Raw genomic sequence first — 18,903 nt, forward strand, 5'->3', positions numbered from 1 at the left:
CTGGACGGTCGCACTGTGAAACGATGGGAGCTTCGCGGTTTGCGCTTGCTACGAATTACACTTGATTCTCCCTTGGTGCTGTCTCCAGGGCCATTGGTCTGCCTTGGTGGCTGTCTGGTGTCTTTGGAGAATTCTATTGGCGGGGTGGCGCTACAAGTCCTGATGCTTCTCCTCTTGTTTCCTGGGCGCGCCTGTGTATGTCCAGCTCTTCCAGGTGACAGGATTGTCACTCTTCTTTTTGCTTCTTCTCCGGGTGCAGTGACAGGCACCAAGTTCCAACAAGGCCAACAGGTCCTTTTAACTTCAATGGTCTCTGGACCATGCAGGTTGTCACTCTTCTTGGCTGCGTGATGAGCAGCCATTCAATTTGGGTGCTCCTTCTTCAGGCAGCTTCTTGAAGCTCCTACTCCGTGTGTGCCCTCTTCAGGGAATGGCTTCCACGAGTAGTAGAGAGCTGAAATGGCGGCTGGCCACTTGTGGTGTGCGACTCTCCTCTTGTCAGCCTTGGGTCACTGACAACTCCTTCTTCAGGCAGTGTGAGGGAGGACACTGTGGTGCCTTTGTCCCCTTTGTGCTCCGTTGCTGTTGTGGAGATGTATGGGATCTCCATCACCGTTCTTTAGCCCACTCTGCCACCCCAGTTCAGACATGGCCATATGCAAATCAGTCTGACCTTGTGCTTCATGGGAACAGTCCAGCCCGAACTGCCAAGCCATGCCTTCCCTGGACCGGACACAAGCTACTGAGAACCGGTTTCTGGCATTTCAGCCGTCTTCATCCCGGCTAGCTTGAATACAGTGGGAAAGTGAGCAAGGGACTCACGTCTGAGCATACCCTGCCAACTTATGGCAAACAAAGAAAAACCAAAGGAAATGATGGATGGAGCATTGACAATACAAGCACTCACCCCAAGTCAACTGATTTGGGTTTAATCCATCACCGTTCTTTAGCCCACTCTGCCACCCCAGTTCAGACATGGCCATATGCAAATCAGTGTGACCCTGTGCCTCATGGGAACAGTCCAGCCCGAACTGCCAAGCCATGCCTTCCCTGGACCGGAAACAAGCTACTGAGGACCGGTTTCTGGCATTTCAGCCGTCTTCAGTCCGGCTTGCTTGAATCCAGTGTCAAAGTGAGCAAGGGACTTACGTCTGAGCATACCCTGCCAACTTATGGCGAACAAAGCTTGGCAGTTCGGGCTGGACTGTTCCCATGAGGCACAGGGTCAGACTGATTTGCATATGGCCATGTCTGAACTGGGGTGGCGGAGTGAGCTAAAGAATGGTGAGGGATTAAACCTAGATCAGTTGACTAGGGTGAGTGTTTGTATTGTCAACGCTCCGCCATCATCCCCTTTGGTTTTTCAGTGTTGAGTTGGCTGTCACTCTGGGCCGCTGCAGCCTTATCAGTGCTGCTGGACAGTCTTGTGCAAAAGCGTTTAGATATATGTATATTTTTTTAGACGTGGTACCTTATACTGGCCACTAGGTGGCACTGCGGGCATTGAGGAGACCACTGCAACTGTTCCTGAGTGCTGCAGACCTTGTGGGCGTTCGAGGTGCCGGTCTGGGAAGGAACACTGTGTAGGTGTGGAGCACGGGTACTCATAGTACGACCCGCGGGCCGCCAGCGGCCCGGCAAGCCTTCCCTGGTGGCCCGTGGACCTTTCAGACAATTTACCCGTGTTTAAAAAAAAAAAGTTAAAGTGTGTCTGCAAACACTGCGCGCCAAGACTCTCCTGCTCTGTGGGGGCCCGGGCATTCCAGTGATAGTCAGAGTGGAGCTGCAGGGGCGCTAAGAGGTGAAATACGAAAGCCTCATTAACATACAAATGGTCTTTTAAAGACCTGTGAAGTTCTCCCAGCTCTGTGTGTGTGTGCCCGGAAGCTGTCGGCAGGGTGCGATGAAGAGGGTGACAGAGGGAGGGAAGGAGAGCGAGGAAGGGAGGGAAAGGGAGAGCGAGGAAGGGAGGGAAAGGGAGGCAGAGAGAGGGAGAGCGAGGGAGGGAGGGAAAGGGAGGCAGACAGAAGGAGAGCGAGGGAGGGAAGAAAAGGGAGGCAGACACAGACAGAGGGAGAGTGAGGGACGGAAGAAAGGGAGGGAGAGGGTGGGAGGGAAAGGGAGGCAGGGAGAGGGAGAGCCAGGGAGGGAGGGAAAGGGAGGCAGAGAGAGGGAGAGCAAGGGAGGGAGGGAAAGGGAAGGAGAGCGAGGGAGAACGAGGGAGGGAGGTGGAGGGAGGCAGACAGGGAAGGAGGGAAAGGGAGGGGGAGGGAGAGCAAGGGAGGTAAAGGGAGGGAGAGCGAGGAGGAAAAGGGAGGCAGACAGAGGGGGAGCGAGGGAGGGAGGGAAGGGAAGAGAGAGCGAGGGAGGGAAAGGGAGCGAGAGGGAGAGAGAGCGAGGGAGGGAGGGAAAGGGAGGCATACAGAGGGAGAGCGAGGGAGTGAGGGAAAGGAGAGAGGGAAAGGGAGGCAGACAGAGGGAGAAAGAGGGAGGGAGGGAAAGGGATGCAGACAGAGGGAGAGCGAGGGAGGGAGGGAGGGAGAGGGAGGCAGACAGAGGGAGAGCAAGGGAGGGAGGGAAAGGAGAAAGGGAGGCAGACAGAGGCAGAGCGAGGGAGGGAAGGAAAGGAGGGAGGGAAAGGGAGGCAGACAGAGGGAGAGCGTGGGAGGGAGGGAGGGAAAGGGAGACAGAGAGAGGTAGACAGAGAAAGGGAGACAGACAAAGGGAGAGGGAGGGAGACAGACGGAGACAGACTGAGGGAGGCAGACAGACGGAGACAGACTGAGTAAGGGAGACAGACAGAGTGAGGGAGACAGAGAGGGAGCGGGAAGGAGAGAGAGGGAGACAGAGAGCGAGAGGGAGACAGAGAGAGAGGGAGACAAAGAGAGAGAGAGAGAGAGGGAGACAGAGAGAGAGAGAGAGGGAGACAGAGAGAGTGAGACAGTCAGAGTGAGTGAGACAGAGGGAGTCAGGGAGAGAGAGGTGGGAGAGAAAGGGAGTGAGAGGGAGTGAGAGGGAGTGAGACAGCCTGAGTGAGACGGAGGGAAAAATAGGGAGAGATGGGGGAGAGAGGGAGGGAGAGAGGGAGAGAGAGGTTGAGAGAGGGATAGAGAGGGAGATAGAGGGAGAGAGAGAGAGAGAGAGAGAGAGAGAGAGAGAGAGTTGTGTGTATACCAGGCCCGGTGGCTCAATGGACGAAGGTGTCCGTTGCAGGGACTTGTGTTCAACCTCATGGTCACAGTTTTTTTGTAGCTCTTGCGCCGCCCCTCCCCTACTGACCCCACCCCTACTGGTGCAGCCCTCGGACACAAACCACACTGTAAATTTGGCCCACGAGAGAAGGTTTGTGAGTACCCATGGTGTGGAGGGAAAACAGGTGAATCAAAGCTCTTGATGAGGCTATGTCCCTTGCTTGATGATTCCACTTGTGTTCCGCATATCTCTTTTTGTTTCTACCAGGATCACGGCTGGCAGTTTCCCCTCAGAGGTGAGAGAGAGAGAGAGACACTAGGTGGCGGTGCAATGCTAATCCCAGCACAGGCCCAGCAAATTCCTCACACTGCAGGCATCATGCTGTGGGGGCTGGTGGTGCTTGACACGTTTGCTCCTGTGCTGTCCATGTCCTGGAGAGATGCAGGGTGGCAATTTCTCCCGCGGTCTCCAAGGGTGCTGCACGGTGGGCACCCTCGTCACTACCTCGTGGGCGCTAATGGAGACAGACATGGTCAAGCAGGGTCACACAGTGGGTTGCTGCGAGCGAGGCAGAGGTTGTGGGGTGAGTATGTGGTGCTGGTTCCCTTTCTTTGCTGCAGGTAGAGGGTCAGCAGGCAGGGGCGGAGCGCTGCTGACCGGGTCAGGCTGGGAGGCTGTGGGAGGACTGACACACCTCTTGGTGTGCCTCAGACTTGGTGGGGTGCAGGGTTATGGCTTTCTCCCTGCTCTGTGGGGTCATCTGGACACTCCTTACTTATGATGGAGTCCTCCTGGATCGACACGTGGCAGCAGATTATTTTGGCCGATCGGGGTAGCTGCAGCCTCCGTTCCTGCTTTTCCATGGTGACAGTATTTCCCGCTTAGCACTGGATGGCAGGGTTATGCAGGCAGTGCCTGTCTAGACTTGCAGAGCTGGTGCGGGCTCAGTCCTCCTGCTGGCAGAGAGTTTGGTCCACAGTGTGAGTGGGCTGGGAAGCTCCAATCACCAGGCCACCACGTCTCTCTCCAGCACTGCACCGTTCACGGTTTTTCCGTACAGCTGGTGGGCAGTGGTGCAGGCCTCATCTTCCACCTATAGCGTGACTTGCTGTGTTCTTCCCGGGCAAATTACAGAGAATAAACAGAGGGAACCTATTCCAGTGGTGAGGGCGACATAGGAAAAGCCCCAGCCTCCATATTTTGATGCACAAATGCGCCGAGGATATAGCAGAAGTTGACTTTTTGATACTAGATTCCTGTCAGGGAGGTATAGAGTAAGTCTGTCCTGGAGATATTTTGGACTTAGTCCTAACATAGAGATTTCAAGAGCCATAAGAAATTGAAATTGAAATTGAAATTGAAAGTGTCTTATAAAGCGCACTTCTACCCGTACCGCAGGCCTCGTAGCGCTATAGACCGCTGGGGAACCCGTCCTGGCTTTCCCTGTGAGATAGTCCCTCCTGGGAGTCTCCAAGGTGAAACCAGGCATCCCGGGCGTTTGTGAGGGGCCGTTGTGGAGATGAGGCAAGCTAATGCCCAGAGTTGCCGAGTGTGTTCTCTGGTTGGAGTAGGCACCGAGGCGAGAATTATCGAGTCCGCTGATCCTGGTCCGAGACCCTGCCGCGTCGGGAATCGAACCCTGGTCCCGGGCCGTTCTCTGCTCTCGGGTCTGCCGCCTCTAACCAGTGAGCCACACCACTCCACTAAGAATCATCCAATTTCCTTGGCAAACGGTACAAAGGCAAATTAACCTCTTATTTTGGACATTCTTGCTAATCCTCAAGTTGACTAGCTTAGAGAACATTTGCAAAAAGTGGGAAAGTGGCAGAGTGAGAGAAATCAGAGTGAGTAAATCCTGCCTCGATAGTTCAAAAGGAAAAATCCACGAAATCCAACGTAATCATCTAGGGCCCCATTAGGATGGCGGGCGGATCGCCCGGCCGGCAGTAGCCAACGCTGACCCGGCAGGGCCATCCGCCCGCCATCCATACCAAAAAGACTGTCCACCATATTAGGATGGCTGGGGGTCCGCGGCGGATGGAAAGACCTTCCACCGTGTTTCCACCAGTCGACTCGTCAACCGGGCGGAAAACATGTTTAATACGGTGGCGGTGTCTGCAAGGCACCGGCATCCATATTAGGATGATGGCAGAAATCAGCCTTTTCATGGGGCTTTGCCGCCATGGAAAGGCATGCGGTCTTTGCTTTTGGGGGCCCATTGCGGGCACCCAGGGTGTTGGGGTGAGCAGGGGGGGCACATGGGGGGTACCATTTGCATGCGCAAGGTGGAAGGCACTGCGCAGTGCCTGTCACGTTGTGCATGCAAATGCACGACATGCATTTCTTACATTTCGGCGGGTGCCTCTGACAGCAACGCCCACCGCAATGTAAGAAATGCAGGATGCGCCCGCCAGTGTGGCGGGGGCATCCTAATGAGTAAGGCGCAACCGCCGCACCTATGGCGGGCGGTCTCTTTGGCAGTTGCGGTGGCGGACGGACTTTGTACGCCCGTCATCGTAATGGACCCCCAAGATTGGTTGGCTAACTCGGAACAAGGGGTTCCCAGAACATGGCACTCAGTGACAGAAACGCCTATTACTCATGTAACTCCAATGCTAACTGGGTTTTATTTGGCAACAGCATGTCAAGCCTCCCCCACAGTAGATTTCAACTGCAAATAAAATATGTATAAATGTTGCTGGATATTTATTATTACTTGTACATGTAGTTGGCATCTGAAAATGGAAATAGCAGGCTCTGGCAGCATTCAACCTTTAACTCACTAGCCAACAAACCGCATTTACTGCAGGACACCTTTTAGTTATTTCAATTCCATGTGTGAGATGCTGCTAAGCAACTGGGAGTTTGAGTCAGTGAGAGAAACTTTGGGTAACATTTTGTCTTGAGGCAACTACCATCACCTTACTTCAAGCCTTTGGTAAATGTAACACAAAGTTAAAAGACCCCATTACAGATGAAATAATAGAGGCATTTAACACAATATTCACTCAAATTTAAGACAACTCTTCTGGCTCAAAACTCCAATAAAATCCATGAGAGTCAGAGTTAAACAAAAGATAGGTCCACTGGTGATCTAGCAGAGCTAAAGTTGGAGGGATACCAAACAGAAAGACAGTGGAGAAAACCATACACTGTGGAACTGAAGTTTAAATATGACGCTGCTATAGCCAGTGCAGGGGTACACAGTTGAGGTGTAACCAAGTGCCTTACAAATCGCATTATTATTATAATAATTAATATTATTATAACTATTATTATTATAACATACAGAGCAAAAATCAATAGCATAAAAAAAGACTTTAATTCCAACTGCATCAGCGAGGCTCCTAGCTTGGCTAATGAATCAATGAAGAACTATACAATCCCCAGGCACCTAGACCCCAGTCATGCCCTTCAATGAACTATGGTAAGGTTTAGTGCAATTGTGTGAGAAGATCCTTAGGGTCTGGAACCGTATTACTCTGGAAGACGTTCGAGCTCACCCTGAAATCAAGTTCACCACATAAGAATGAGTCTAACACCAATGAGTCATTTTACAACCGTTACAGGTATTGAATTAATAGCTCCAGTAACAAAAGGTTCCTCCTCCGGATTGCTGAGCAATTTATAAAACACACGATTCATGAGGCTCCTATATCTTTACATAGTACTGTGACTCTTAATGATATATATTATTTAGTTCACACAGGGGTTCTTTGCAACAATTTGGAAATCCGCAAATGTTTAGTCACTACGAAAAATCCTTCTCTAAAGACTGAGATTTCACCCATTCTTCCGGCTTCCTTGGCAATATATGGGTAAGACTGGATTTTTGCAGGATCACTGATACAATATTGAAATCAAAAATATTGTGATACAGAAATATTGTGTCAAAAATATCAATCACAAAAATATTGTCTTCTATACTCATAATGGTAAGTTCACAAATATCAAAAACAAATAACCTTTTACACTAAAAATATATATATAATATATTCAATTAAAAAACCATAGGTTTCAGGCCTTATGTAGTTAGGAATTAGCATTTTAAAAACCTTGCAAATTCACTTAAAAACCATAGGTTTCAGGCCTTATATAGTTAGGAATTAGCTTTTAAAAAACCATTGAAATTGCTCCTATATAGTTAGTTGTACTAACTATATTTCGCGTACCCACAATCCACTGCTGATGATGTCACATATTACATCATTCATGACATGGTCAGTGACATCACTGATGACATCACTGATGACATCTCAAATTACATCACTGATGACATCACTGATGACATAACTGATGAGATCATTCAGTGACTGTTTGTTTCTGTAAAGTTTAAATATGTTTTACATATTGAAGAATGAGTGGATGTATAAGTGTCTGGATGAAGGATTTAGTAGGTGTGTGACTGACTATGAGTGAGTGATTAAATGTGTCCTACTAAATGCATGGGTTAGTGACTAAACTGTCTGAATGTGTGCATCAGTATGTCTGTTGTTGTGTAAGCTGCTGCATGTGTTGCTCAGTAGCTATATGAGTGGCTATATGGGTTATTGATTGGTTGCCCAAGTATTTGAATGGGAGACTGAGTGTGTGTGTGTGTGTGACTGGAAGGTGTGTGACTCTGTGCATAGATGTGTGAGCAGTTGATTCACTAGGTGTATGAGTTCAAGAGGGATCTATGACGTTACAACGCGTTATTTTACAACGCAGACTGTAACATCGCAATTTTTACAACGCAGGAACCATTACAATGCATGCCTTTACAACGCATGTCATTACATAGCAGATGCTATTACAACGCATACCATTACAACGTAAGTATAGGTAAGTGTATCTTTTAAAAAAAAATGTAATTAAGTTAATTTAATTAATTGAATTTAACTAATATAATTAAATTAATTTTAAAATTGTAATTAATTTAATTTAATTAAATTTAAAAATGTAATTAATGTAATTTAATTAATTTAATTTAATTTTATTAATTTAATTTAATAAATGTTATAATTGTAATTAATGTAATTTAATTAATTTAATTTAATTAATGTAATTGAATTATTTTATAAATTGTAATTAATATAATTTAATTAATTTAATTTAATTTAATTAATTTAATTAATTTAATTTATTTAAAGTCGTATTTTAAAAAAAACTGAACACTAAAAATACCCCTGTACCCCAAAACACAAACCAGCCCTAAAACCTAAGAATACCCCTGTACCCCAAAACCCAAACACAGCCCTAAAACCTAAAAATACCCCTGTACCCCAAAACCCAAACCCAACCCTAAAACCTAAAAATACCCCTGTACCCCAAAACCCAAACCCAGCCCTAAAACCTAAAAATACCACAGTACCCCAAAACCCAAACCCAGCCCTAAAACCTAAAAATACCCCTGTACCCCAAAACACAAACCCAGCCCTAAAACCTAAAAATACCCCTGTACCCCAAAACCCAAACCCAGCCCTAAAACCTAAAAATACCCCTGTACCCCAAAACCCAAACCCAGCCCTAAAAACCTAAAAATACCCCTGTACCCCAAAACACAAACCCAACCCTAAAACCTAAAAATACCCCTGTACCCCAAAACCCAAACCCAGCCCTAAAACCTAAAAATACCCCTGTACCCCAAAACACAAACCCAACCCTAAAACCTAAAAATACCCCTGTACCCCAAAACCCAAACCCAGCCCTAAAACCTAAAAATACCCCTATACCCCAAAACCCAAACCCAGCCCTAAAACCTAAAAATATCCCTGTACCCCAAAACACAAACCCAACCCTAAAACATAAAAATACCCAAACACCCCAAAACATATACCTCAGTACCCCAAAACATATACTCCTATACTCATACTTATTTTAAAAATTACTTAAATTAATATATTTAATTTATAATATTAAAAAACATAAATAAATATAATTATTTATAATTAATATTAATTAAATTAATTAAATAATATTAAATAAAATTTTAAAAAATTATATACTTACCTATACTTACGTTGTAATGGCATGCGTTGTAATCGCATCTGCTATGTAATGACATGCGTTGTAAAGGCATGCATTGTAATGGAACCAGCGTTGTAAAAGTTGCGTTGTAATAGACTCCCGTTGTAAAAGTTGCGATGTAACGGTGCAATACCGTTCAAGAGTGCATGTGGAAACAGCTATATGGGTGGTTGACTGTGTGCATGGGTGTGTTGGTGAGTGAATGGATATCTCAGTGCTACATGTGCAAGTAAGTACATATGTAAAACACAGTGCATGTGAGAGTTGGCATATATAAATGACTATACATGAGAGCCAGTGAATGTGCGAGTGGCTATATGGATCATTGTGTACTTGTATCAGTGATTGTATAAGAGAGTAAATATGTGTTAGCATATGTTTGGTGTAGTGTAAGGTGTTGTGTGTATAACTGTATAGTTGAGGAAATGGAAGTGTGATTGATTCTTTGCATGACTGACTAGGTGTGTGAGTAACTCCATGGATGAGTGGCAGTGTGTGAGTGTCTGTATAGGTGTGTGAGTGCATATGATAGTGTTGTATTTATGAGTGACTGTATGTATGAGTGATTCTATGGGTGAATGAGTGAATGTGTGTGTAGACCTTGGAATCAGTGAGTGAGTATGTAGTAACTGGTATTGGTGTGTCAATGGTTTCAAGAATGGTAGTCTGTATTTAACACTGGGTGTATCAAAGGTTATATTAGAGTGTGACGAGGTACATCGTATTATAACATGAATGATATCATCAGTGATGTGATCAGTGATGTCAAGTGAGATGTCATCAGTGATGTCATCAGTGATGTCATTTGAGATGTCATCAGTGATGTCACTCACCATGTCATGAATGATGTAATATGTGACATCATCAGCAGTGAATTGCGGGTGCGCGAAATATAGTTAGTACAACTAACTATATAGGAGCAATTTCAATAGTTTTTTAAATGCTAATTCCTAACTAAATAAGGCCTGAATCCTATGGTTTTTAAGTGAATTTGCAAGGTTTTTAAAATGCTAATTACTAACTTTATAAGGCCTGAAACCTATGGCTTTTAAGTGAATTTGCAAGGTTTTTTAAATTCTAATTCCTAACTATATAAGTCCTGAAACCTATGGTTTTTTAAGTGAATTTGCAAGGTTTTTTAAATGCTAATTCCTAACTATATAAGGCTTGAAACCTATGTTTTTTTCTGTGAATTTGCAAGGTTTTTTAAATGCTAATTCCTAACTATATCAGGCGTGAAACCTATATTTTTTTTCAATAAATTTCAAAGGTTTTGTAAATGCTAATTCTATTAGCGGATAACGTTTATATATGTTATTATCCTTCTGGGACCACCTGAGCAGCCATCTTGTTTCTCAGGAGAAGTGAGGCACAAGAAAGCACAAAACAAGAGTGGAAAACGCGAAAAGGGGGCAGGGTTGAGACCCCCTAACCCCCTAGCCCTTCTCAGAGGGTCCCAGAAGGACCAAGTGCAAAAAAAAAAAATTTTTTTTTAAATCGCGGGGTACGCGGACGGTACGCTTACCCTACGTGTACGGTGCGCGTACCCCGCGATTTAAAAAAAAAAATTGCCCTTGGGGGTCCTTTTGGGACCCCCTGAGAAGGGCTAGAGGGTTGGGGGGTCTCTACCCTGCCCCCTTTTCATGTTTTCCACTCTTGTTTTGGGCTCTCTTGTGCCTCAGTTCTCCTGAAAAACAAGATGGTGGCCAACACTTCCTGGTTTGGACAGTTTGGAATGTTGACAGTCGACTGCCAGCCAATCAGAAACTCGCTCGCGCTCGTAAGGGTACGCGCATGTACGCGTACGGTACGCGTACGGTGAGCGCATGTAGATATATAATTTTATCAAATTCAATTTTGTCAACAACTACTGGAGGCATTTTCACCAAATATAGAAAAGGCACTACTGCATACCTGTCCCTACCATTTTGCCAAGTTTGGTGTAATTCCGTTCAGCCGTTCGGGCTGTAGCCGTGTCTAAAGGTCCCATAGAAAATGCCATTTGAAAAATTTCAAATTCATTTTTCTCAAGAACTACTGGAGGGATTTTCACCAAACATAGCAAAGGCACATCTGCATATCAGGCCCTACCATTTCGCCAAGTTTGGTGTAATTCCATTCAGCCGTTCGGGCTGTAGCCGTGTCTAAAGGTCCCTATGGAAATTAACATGGGGAAAACATGTATTGGGAGCCCCCTTTCGGCCCTCGCTTGACGAAGCCCCCCGAAACTTTCAGGGAAGGAGCGGAGCGGAGATGGCCAAAATTCTGGAAAATTACACACAGATTCCTCAATCGGCGCCAACGTTATTCCCAATAGAATGTTGCGCGCATATAGATATATAATTTGCTCAAAATCATTTTCTCAACAACTACTAGAGGGATTTTCACCAAATATAGAAAAGGCACTACTGCATGCCTGTCCCTACCATTTGGCCAAGTTTGGTGTAATTCCGTTCAGCTGTTCGGGCTGTAGCCATGTCTAAAGGTCCCTTAGAAAATGCCATTTGAAAAATTTCAAATTCAATTTTCCCAAGAACTACTTGAGGGATTTACACCAAACATACAAAAGGCACTGCTGCATACCAGTCCCTACCATTTTGCCAAATCTGGTATAATTCTGTTCAGCCGTTCGAGCTGTAGTCCTGTCAGAATGTCTCTATGGAAATTAACATGGGGAAAACACGTTTTGGGACCCCCCTTTTTTCTCGGCCCCCGCTTGACGAATCCCCCCGCAACTTCTAGGGAAGGATCGGAGCGCAGCGAGAAAAATTTTAGGAAAATTACAGGCAGATCCCTCAATCGGCACCAAAGTTATTCCCAATAGAATGTTCGGAATTTCCTATGGTAACTAGGTCCTAACTATAATATATTTTATATATATATATTATATATATATATATATATATATATATATATATATATATATATATATATATATATATATATATATATATATATATATATATATATATTTCGTCTATATATAGTTAAAAACTAAATACTATTTATTTGACATATAACATTAATATAATGTAAATAAATGTTTAAGTAATATTTAAAACATATATAAATACAAACTTATTTAAACAAGCACACACATATATATGAATGTGTACATATATACACATATATAATATAAAACTATTTTCAAACAATAAATATGATCTATATTTTAATTTTCTAATTATTTTTAATAAACAAATTATTACAACTATATTTTATATATATATATATATATATATATATATATATATATATATATATATATATATATATATATATATATATATATATATATATATATATATATATATATTTATTTACACATCAAAAAAGTCAATAAATGTAGCAAATAAGCTGAACAATATGTAAAATCTGTCTAGTTTCATTATACATAAGACAGTAAACAACATAATTAAAACTATGTTAATCTATAGTACTATTATAAAGAGAGAACACACACCTTTGAGCCAGGTAAACTCGGGAACCACAGCGCCAATCAAAACACCCAATACATCATAGGAAACGTCAGGGTAAGCAGATGGACATAGGCGATATACCATAAAAAAATATACCTTAGAAGGAAAAAGTACGTTCTTTCAGAAAGTAGTCCCTTGGAAGTAGCTCCATGTCTGAGGTGGGCGTGTGCGTTTAACGCGTGCTGACATCACAATCACGGGTCCGCCATGTTAGTGAAGTAGTAAAGTGCTTGGAGAGCGGACATGAGCGTGACCAGAAGCGGGCAGGACAGGAGCGCCAAACCGACAGACCACGGATTTCTACATGCCAAAAGCGGACAGGAGCGTGGGCAGAAGCGGGTAGGAGCACTAAACCAACAGCCTCCGGAGTCAGGACAGGAGCGTGGGCAGAAGCAGCCAGGAGCAACGAAACGAACGTGGGCAGAAGCGTCCAGGAGCAAGGAAACGGGGTCAAGGAAACAACACCCTGCGCGAAAAAGATCCTTTGTTTAATTCCCTTAGCGGGTCAGAGAACTGTCATTCAGGCACTCTTCACATCCAATATGGCAATGTGCTGTACCTCGGCGTGGATAAGACTTCCATCCAACGCTTGCAGACTATTCGAAACGTGGCTGAACGGTTGATTTTTCATCTACTGAGGCGTGCCTCAGTCTCCCCTCTGCTTTAGGAACTGCACTGGCTCAAGGTCTCTAAATGCATTGAGTTCAGGGCATTGTGCTGTATGTTTAAGGACAAACATGGCCTAGTGTGGTCATACATTCGCAAACTGGTGACTCTTTATTTGCTTCTCAAACCGCTGAGATCTTCAAGCCTTTTGCTGTTCTCCATACCCAGGTTCAGTAAAGCCTGCATGAAAGGCTGCTCCTTTGCCTACCCAGGTCCTAAACTGTGGAATTCTTTCCCGGTAGCTCTTAGGAACTGCAACTCCTTACTTGCTTTCCGTAAGAACCTGAAGATCTGGTTATTCTATTGTCTGGGGTAGCTGTGCACATTAGAAATCTTTCAAATAAATAAAAATAAATAAACGTGGGGGTAAAATTTACTATTCCCACTGCATTCACTGGTGCAGTACATAGAGAGTACTTCACTTCAAACAAATAACGTATTTAAACAACTCTATTAAATATCAAAAATCTAAAATTCCATATATCAATATTAAATGTCTTAACTTTAACAAAAAAATGTAAATAACATAAATATTAAAATTTGTAATAATTATTATCAATCAATTAACACAAATATTATTGATATAATTAACACCTGAACTCCTATTCCTATAACGGGCAGTCAGACCGCTGACCGTTGTTGCAGCGGTCAAGAGACCACCAAACAAGTTGTTGGTGGTCTGACCACCCTAATACAATATGACCAATGGGGTGGCAGTCGGAAAGTTCTTTTTTCCACTGGGGTTTGTGCTGTAGCCCATGATAAGGGGTGCAGCACAAGCGGCAGTGGAAAAACCACTTTGTGCATATCCATGCTCTTTGTGGCACACGATTCATGGATGTGGGGGGACACTACATGTGCCTTCAGGGCCCCTAGGTGACAGAGGCCTGTTTGGGGCCCCCAAAGTCCCTTTCCGGCTGCCTTTTCATGATGGTTGGACCGCCATGAAAAGGGAGTCAGAAAGGGGCATTGTAATCCTTACCACAGTGCCTGCGCAGGCCTCGCCCTATGGTAGGGATACAATTCTCACCACTGCATCAACAGGATCCTGGATCCTGTTGGAATAAGTGGTCTTTCTCCCCGACCTCTGCGGCCCAACAGCCTGCATTGAAATGCAGTGGTCGGATCGATGGCATGGATGTCGAGCCGACCACCACTGACGGCCTGTTGGTTCACCCGACATCCTAATCAGGCCCCTATATTCCCACAAGCAATTAAAATGTAACGTAAATAAACAAAGTATAACACAATTAACATATTAAATATTAATATATTTGTTTTTTAAATAAATGAATATTTTTAAATTTATGATTGCTTAATAGCTTCCACCAAATTTCTCGATAAACGTAACAAATATAATACATTCACAATTAACGTAATTATCAATTAAATAATTATTGATAAAACAATAATTAATTATCAATAAATTATTTCTTAAGTAACTTCCCACCCGGTAACCCAAAAAACACAACCCTCACCTGACACATAAAAAAACTCTTAATTACACAATTTACATAATTAATTATCAATTACATAATGAATAATAATTTAAATAATTGATAATTAACTATAATACTTCCCACCCTGTACCCATATAAACACAACCCACACATCCCTAATTAAGTAGCATGAAATAATTAATAATTAAACATTTGTTATTATTTACAATTAATTTAATTCCCACCCTGTACACCTACAAAACTCAAAACCCACACCTAAAACATAACACCAAAAATAAATTAATTACTCAAGTTACATAATTATTTATTAAGAATTTTACATTAATTGTCAAATAATTATGATTAAAGCACTACCCACTCTATGCAGCTACAAAATCCGCAACCCGGTATGACACTAAAATTAGCAATAAACAACTAAATTAAATTAAAAACCAACTAAACATTTCCGAACTATGTTAAAAAACATTACCAACAATCATGGATGTCAACGAACGTCCTTAACCGTAGTCTGTCCTTAATAAAACGTATTGTTACCAAGGGCGAAAGGGCACCCAGGACCCGTCCATCTAGCATAGGAGTACAGCCCCCCCCCCCTTTCCAGGCTCATTCAAAAAAGTTCGAAATATAGGCATCATTATTGACATCAACCTGTCTCTGGAGCCCAACATGGCCAGAGTCTTAGTAACATGTTTCTTACAAGTAAAAACATTGAAAACAGTACCTCCAGTTTTTCAAAGGGCACAATGCCCTCATGGGGTCAAGTCTAGAATATGGTAATGCCAACTAAGGAACTTCTCATCAAACTACTCTATTGGATTCTGTTTGACCAGAATGCAGCTTCTTGCCTTTCATCAGGGTTGTCTTGGAGAGACTCAATTATTCCCTTTATACTATACAGACAGTTGCTGTCTGTATGGAGCAAAGATTTGTTCAAGGCAATGTTGCTTTCCCACTGAACCTTATACTAATCTACGCTCAAATGTTGGGCTCCCAAGCTGAAATGGCCCAAAGTAAGAATCCTACTATGTTCTTACAAGTCAGTTCCCACAGATAAGCCCAAAACAAAAAAAAATGGTGGCATACAGTAGCAGAGCTTTTTTGGTGGCTGAACCAAGACCTTGGGATGACCTTCTGTGGAACTCCATACAGAAGCTAGGCTGGAAAAATTCTGCAAGGGCTAGCGATTTAAGAAATAGCCCTTCACTCTACCCTAGAGGACGTCCCTCCCATTTTACCTTTACCCTTTCTTCTTTTTATTTGGTAAGGGTCATCTGTTATGTTCTACAGCGCCTAGACGCTTTCCTGTACATATCCTTTCCAAATAAATATAGTATAATAAGCACTATTTACCCCTTACCTCAGCTCTGGAGTCTGGTTGCTGCACACTTGCAAAGGGCTCACCAGAGAAGGCATAAATAGACATCCAGGGTCATAGGTCGTGTTTGAGGAGCCAATTGAACATTGTGAAATATTGTCCAACTCAGCCTGTTCTAGTGAAACTAATCTATGTTGCAATTCGCTGACAGCACAGCAAGTGGGCAGTGTCCAAACTCAACATGCAGCATGTCTGAAGGTTGTGTTTGTCCAAACCAATCCATGCTAATTTCAAAGTCGAGTACTAGACACAATATAATGGGCCTTTAAGATAAGATTCGGTAGCATGCAAGATAGCTCAGTGGGGTAATTATCTTGCAGCAGTGATCAGTGTATAAAAATCTTGGTGGATTGACTAAGTCATTTATCTTTCTATGTTAATTCAAGTGATTACAATTGTTATTTAAGGTAATGTTACTAAAATGCCAAGTTATCTCTCTGTATGTAGAACCATATAAGAAAATATGTTACTTAAATGCTCAGTTACTTGCCTGTACAATTTAAGACGAAGTATAGGCAAACAACAGTAACAAGCATTGGCAAAGTCGATAGGTTGGATGATTCTATTGGGATGTTGTAGACAAGCCAGCGAAGTGCAAAGAGGATTTCTGCAGCCACCTCAGGGGAGCTTTGCTAATACTTGTTGTCAAGGAAACCTAGGGGCATATTACCAAGCAATATCGATAATTATCGCTATTGCTTGGTTAGCGAGAAAAAAATATCGCCGCACACCGAGGATTTTTACCGCTGAGATACCTTGATATTATCAAGGTTTATCTCAAAAGCAGTAAAAATCCTACGAAATGCATGAATATCGCTGAAAAATCAGCGATATTCATGCATTATCGTGACAATGCTCTTAGCCATGTTATCCACCTTCCATTGGATAACATGGCTAAGAACTGCTTTTAGCAGGCGTTAGCTTTTGGAGATATTCACGCTCTCGCTAACATCTTGGCACGCCAACTTTGCATGTCATTAGCGATAATTATCGCTGACATGCAAAGTGGGCCCCTAAATGCCCGCTATTACCTACAAGCTGTTGCTAACTGGTGTTAGCGACAGCTTGGTAATAGGGCGATAAAATTATCGCCGCATTAGCGTGAAAAAGTCCCGCTAATGCGGCGATAATGCCCTTGGTAATATGCCCCTTACTGTTCTATGCTCAGACACCAATGACGCACATGCGTTACCATGCACCCACCCATGGAATTTATTGTAAATTCCTAGATACTCACAATTGTGACCAGGAATTTGCTCAAAAACCTTACACCACCTCAAGGCAGGCGTAATGGAGGAGAAATTATTTACTTTCTCCATGTACTCCAAACGTTGCATATGTGCTGCATTGTACAGCACATAGAGAAGTTGGGAAAGTATTAAAACATAGCTTTTGTACTGGGACGATCCTTTATCAGTACAAAATGTAGGCTACAAATAACACACTATGGTGCAAGGGTGTGTGCTGGTGCATAGCAGCTTAAAGTGTGACAGCGCGAGAGAAGAGGAATATAGCACCGTTTCTTAGGAATCTATGACGTTATTCAGCAGCCTTTTCCACCGCAGGGAATCACAACGCGGTCGTTACAACGACAACGTTGTGATTCCGCATACCCTTACTCCGTAAGTGGGAACAACGACTTGCGGAGGGAGGGCGCTGGATGTTGGAATAGTATAATTTACTATTCCAACTCCAGTCTGTGCGGGCACGAGGGAAGGTGTTGGATTTTAAATCCAACCCCCCCGCACGTCGTTGTTCAGACTTGCGGAGTAATGGTATGCAGAATCAAAACGCGGTCGTTGTAACGACCGCGTTGTGATTCCCTGCGCTAAAAAAGTTTTGTGGTTAACTTTGTTTACCATTTCTTAGTAGATATGCTGCTCTTTATCTCTTTCCCTTTGATGCAACATAGTGTAGCAAAGCTGTGTTGCATCAAGAATTAGTACATTTCCCCATAAAGACAGAAAATAAAAACATATCTCCTTTTTATTGCTGTTAAATGGCAACAGATCAAAGAGGTGTTATTTGTTCACATTATTGCTACTAGATAGCATTGATAACCATAGCTGGTTGCATTGGAATGTTTGTGTTCCACCCATATAAAACGCCATTGATGCAAAAAAACTTAAGAAGTACATATAGTTACTATGCATTACTTTGAGTCAACGTTTAGGGCAAATCAAGTGTTATCCTTGAAAGTTTAGGGCAAATCAAGTGTTATCCTTGAAAGGAAATCCCAAGGAAATTATCACCGCTTTAGCTGCCGTTTTCGGCAACTAAGCCGCGATAATTCTATTGCCCTATTAGCAAGCTGTCGCTAACAGCAGTTAGCGACAGCTTGTAGGCGATAGCGAGCGGTTTGGGGCCCGCTTTGCATGTCAGCGATATTTATCGCAAATGACATGCAAAGTGGGCATACCCAACCTGTTAGCGACTGAAAGCAGTTACTAACATCGCTATCGCCTATTACCAACACAGGCGTAGCGATGGAAATATTTGCGCTATGCGCGAATATCTCCAAAAACTAACGCCTGCTCAGACCAGTTCTTAGCTAATATATCCAATGGGAGGTGGATATAATGGCTAAGACCCTGTTAGCGATAATGCGTGAATATCGCCATATTCACGGATTTCGCCGCTGTCGCCGGAAATGTTATCGCTTTTCAGATAAACCTTGCTAATAGCACGTTATCTCAGCGATAAAATCCGGTGATGCGCGGCG

General features: G+C 43.4%; 1 protein-coding gene across 3 annotated transcripts in view; it reads right to left on the reverse strand.

The window, feature by feature from the left end:
- Nucleotides 1–18,903, reverse strand: part of LOC147698899 (uncharacterized) — a 223,693-nt gene that overhangs the window by 183,597 nt on the left and 21,193 nt on the right. Inside the window, exon 1 of one of the 3 annotated variants that reach the window (XM_086935515.1) lies at nucleotides 16,164–16,283. The exons of 1 other annotated variant lie outside the window; for it this stretch is intronic. The gene's annotated coding sequence lies outside the window, so the exon portion shown is untranslated. Of the gene's footprint in view, nucleotides 1–16,156; nucleotides 16,284–18,903 lie in introns of those variants that run through there. One more of the 3 variants, XM_086935516.1, reaches the window with a different exon arrangement.

The sequence above is a fragment of the Lissotriton vulgaris genome, chromosome 8 (assembly GCF_964263255.1).
Source record: "Lissotriton vulgaris chromosome 8, aLisVul1.2, whole genome shotgun sequence".
NCBI lineage: Eukaryota > Metazoa > Chordata > Amphibia > Caudata > Salamandridae > Lissotriton > Lissotriton vulgaris.